This window comes from Cryptomeria japonica, chromosome 8, assembly GCF_030272615.1.
Source record: "Cryptomeria japonica chromosome 8, Sugi_1.0, whole genome shotgun sequence".
NCBI lineage: Eukaryota > Viridiplantae > Streptophyta > Pinopsida > Cupressales > Cupressaceae > Cryptomeria > Cryptomeria japonica.
The window spans coordinates 437,885,317-437,889,939 of record NC_081412.1 but is presented as its reverse complement, the minus strand read 5'-3'; the positions used below and the strand labels follow the sequence as shown (position 1 = coordinate 437,889,939).

Sequence of the window (4,623 nt, the reverse complement as noted above, 5' to 3'; positions counted from 1 at the left end):
GCTGGAAAAGAGAAGAGCCCTTCAACACAAAAGAGGTGATGCTGATCTTTATTATTCTAATGATGTTTTGAATACAGGAAGAAGCAGGAGTGTGTCATGCATGTGACATAGGGGAAGAAGAAGAGGATGAATCTGAAAAGATTGATGAACCTAGTGCTAAGGAATGCCTATTAGAAGACATGGAGGATGAAAATACAAAGGTTGCAGTACCAACAAAAGAGTTGAGTAAAATGAAGGACTTTGACAGATAGAATAACCAAGTTCCACCTGTAAAAGAAAAGGTAAAGCTTAAATTTTGCGAGTTTACTGATGATTCTAAATTTCATGCAAATGAGGTGAATGAAATAGATAGATGTGAGGAAGTTCAAAGTTATGTTGTAGAAGGAAAGGAGAAATATCAGATTTTGATGAGATTAGAACCAAATTTGATTTATGTTTGAATGATATAATGAGTGACAGTGAATAAAGAATTGACAGTGAAGAAAGAATTGCAATGGTGAAGATAAATGATGTAGAGTTTAATTTATCTTAATGTTATTATGGAAAACAATGTGAGGATAATGAGTTTACAGTAAGAAATAATCCTTTAGAGGATACATGTGAAAATGAAAAAGATAATTTAGTAATCCAGATTGAAGAAGAATGGAATAAATTGATTGTAGGTGGAGAAAAAGTTGCAATAAAAGGTAATAATCTAAATTTAGATTTTAATGGATGTCTTCATAAAAATGAGAATGTGGAAATGGAAATACAAAGAGATGATTTGTTAATGAGGATTACAACTGTGGAGGTAGAGGGGAATACATTTGTTGCAATTCAAAGGTATGTTGGAGTTACATGTCTTATTTAAGGCATGAAAGAAGACAACTTGATGAAGACAACTTGTTGCTTGGAGAAGACATCGCTTAGAGTGAAGACAATAAGAAAGAAGATGACTTACCAAAGGCAGTTGCAACCATAGTGAGAGGTGATAAAGGAGATGTTACAGTAGAAGAGGTAACTTTTTATGAATTTTTTAATAAAGAATTTGAGATGGATTTCTATGTTGAAGTGAGTGAGAAAGAGGATCGTATAGTGACAAAGTGGAATACAAATATTGATATTTGGATGTAAAAGTTGTAGAAGGTTGCATAGGTTGAAACTTGGTGCAAGTGGTAGGTTCATGGTGGATTGAAATCCATGAAAGAGGGGAAGAGTAGAGAGGATGTTTGGTGGAGAAGGTTGGTTGATGGTGGGTTGGATTTCACAAAGAAAAGAAAGAGAGAGAAGAGCCATTGATAGAGGAAGATAGTGCTTGGTGAATGCCAATCTATGGGAGTAGCGAAGAGTGATAAAAACAGTTGTGAGAGGAGGATGGCAATTGTTTTAGCAAGATGCTAGAAGAAGAGGGAAAAAAAATAATTTCATGTGAAATTGCCATGGTGATGGAGTTCAGTGTAGATTGTTTGCAATATCAAAGAGTGATTTTATCACTCAACTCCGGGCTCACAAACCTTCTACCAAGTGTGTTTGATGTAGGAGCATCTAGCAAACAAGGTATGAACATCCATCGATTTATAAAGAGTTTTGTCAAAATTTGTGCAAAATGGATGCAACGTGTTACTCTCCTAGTGACAACCATTTATTTTTGAAAGAATATTGTGTGCACGATCAATGAAGGATAAAAGCCCAATCATCAATACTATTTCCAACTGACTAAGAAGGTAAAGAAACTCTTCAGTTTATTATGCCACCTATCAAGCTTGAGAGAGAATGGATGGAACATGGGTTGTTTGACAGAATGCATACAAAAAATGTGGCATCATGGAACACAATTATAGCTGCACTAAAAAAGCGTTAGAAACTTTCAAACGAATGCATTTTGAAAGGCGTTACCTTCCTAAAGACGAGGAACACAATGATAGTTCCATTACAAAAGAGTTAGAAACTTTCAAAGAAATGCATTTTGAAAGGCGTTACCTTCCTAAAGACCACCGTTCAGTAATGAATGGGCACCGATAGGGAGTGGGAATGAGATGCCTTTCATTAATTAACAATTTGAAAAGACTAAGAGGAGGAATGCGAATTGATGGCAGAAATTAAAAAAAATATGGAGACTGCATAGTGGGAGAGCAGCCCATTAAATAAAGGGGCTGCGAGGTGTAAGGGAGAGGGGCCATTTTATTTTACCAGTAGGTAGCGGGGATGTTGAAAGGAATAAGTTATCCAAGAGAGGGTGCGTAGAAGATAGTAAGGGTGTGCATGACAAATGAAGTGTGTGGGGCTACGACCAAGAGGGAATTGGTTGAAAACAAAGTAGAGTATAAGGATCAGCAAGAAGAACAAGTGTGTGGGGTCATGCCAAGGAAAGAGAGGAGAGTCAGGCCTCCAGCCTGGAAGACACTAGAATTTAAAGAGCCATTAAGGATAGAGGAAGCCATTGCAGAAGAGAGAGAAAGGAAGGACAACAAGACCAATGTGTGCATTTTGTATCTGTAGATTTCAAAAGAATGTAATTTGATTTCTTGTAGCAATCGCTGTGTTTAATTCAATGCAGAGAGTCTTTGCATGTGTGTATTTTTGTTTGTGTTCTGTGTGTCGCATTGTAGACCAGAAGGGTTCTATATTGCATCAACATTAAAATCCACATGCAAAAAATTGAGAGCACAATCCAACTTTATTTGAAAATACAAACCTAATCTGCCATTAAGTTGCTCTCCCTATCTCTCTCAAGTTGTAAGTAATGCCAAGTTCAATTTATAAGAAAGTCATCATGACTTTAATGCTAATGACTTGAATATAGAATTGAGTTGATCCTCACTTCTTTGTAGACAACTATTTGATCCGGGTTGATCATCTACTTTTTGTTCAAATTTAACATTATGTATTTCATGACCAGAGGTGATATGCTCATCATCCATAACAACATCTTCGAATAATTAAACAAAGAACCACCTGAGCTTAGATCGTAAGAAATTCAAGACAAAGCAAAACTAGCGACACATATATCCAACATAGATCAAATGATACAGGAACAACAGATAGATCCAACATGTATAGAATAAATGATACATGTTGGAAAATCCATTTCAATATAAGTGAGAGAGTAAAATATACCATGCAAAAGCATGCAAGCCCTCGTGCGAGAGGAAGATTGCAGAAACCCTCTCTAACTTATTTATTCATGGAGGAAAACTCCTTGCGAAACTAATAATACCCATTTAAAAATATTACGGAGCACATAATTTTCAAATTTTTGCCTCGTTCCAAATTGGAAAAAAAAACTCACATTTTACCATTTTATCCTATTATAAAACGAGATCCATTATTCCAACAGCCGCAAAAATGTTTTGCCATTTTCCAACTCATAAACATTTGCTCAATTTTTAGAGCACTAGGAGTCTCCATATACATAAGCAACTAAAGAGACCTAAAGTATTAGTTGGATAAATCACTATAAAGTCTTTACCTGATCTGGAGTAACCGAAAAATATCTGTTGGCGGCAGCAATTGTTTAGCTTGCTCAAACCACCGTGGTTGAAAAATTAGTGCAGATTCGTGTGTTATGAATTTACTTCCAGAAGATAATGATCAAGATAAGATACTGATTTCATTCCGAAGAACAATAGCCTTATTTGTTGGGGGATTCTTTTTGAATTATTAAAGCAGAAATCTTCTCTCCGTTTCTCAGGGGCATAGATCTGATCCATACAAGTACTGGGTCGATACCTAGCGTTAGGTCTCATCTGAGAATGGGCAGAAATGACATAATCTGTAACTAATGAGTTACACAATGCGTAATTTTCTTTGGAAATATAATATGGTTGCGGCAGTCTATCTATAACAACTAAAACACTAAAAACAGCCTCGGTCAATGAACTAAAACTTACGAAAAATGAACATGGGTATACTGTTTTCACCATTAAAATATAGCAAGGAGAAAATAACATAGAGGCGAGATATACTTAAAAAATATTGAAGTTCGAAAATTATCATTCAAGGTCAGGATGGCCGAGTGGTCTAAGGCGCCAGACTCAAGTTCTGGTCCTCTAACGAGGGCGTGGGTTCAAACCCCACTTCTGACATTTGTTTTGACTATCTCTAAGTAAGTAGTTTAAAAATTCATCGTGACATATCGTGTAATCAGATTGAAGGGTAATTTTATAAGCGTGTGCAGGAGGTCACGAGTTCAATTCTCAGAATGCCCCTGACTTGCTTTACAGACAACTTACAGATGCATAATCCAAATTGGATATCTGCTTCCTGAGAGTGGTTTCATTTCGTTATTTGACCAACGCTTGCTGAGAGTAGTTTCCTTTTTTTGACCAGCGCTTGCTGAGAGTAGTTTCCTTTTTTTGACCAGCGCCTGCGTCTTTATTCAGCTACGATTGATTTTCTGTAGTAATTAAATGTACGAATGTTGCTATTATGAGTTTTCCTTAAAAAATCCTTAGGTCGCTGGGTTTTCCCTTTTGGGAAAATTATTTCTATCATCATTACATTTTGAGAAATTGTTTTTTGTTTTTTGCTTTTAGGAAATTATCTCTTTCATCATTATATCTGAAGGATATGAATTCTTTGTGAGCCTTTTTGAAAATCTAAAATTTGATTCCATAACTGATTTACTAAAATATTTATTTGGGA

At 35.8% G+C, this 4,623-nt stretch overlaps 1 non-coding gene across 1 annotated transcript; it reads left to right on the top strand.

The window, feature by feature from the left end:
* The first annotated feature begins 3,980 nt into the window (after positions 1-3,980).
* On the top strand, positions 3,981-4,064 carry TRNAL-CAA (transfer RNA leucine (anticodon CAA)). Its single transcript has one exon. It is a non-coding gene; the product is annotated as a tRNA-Leu (tRNA).
* Positions 4,065-4,623: the final 559 nt, after the last annotated feature.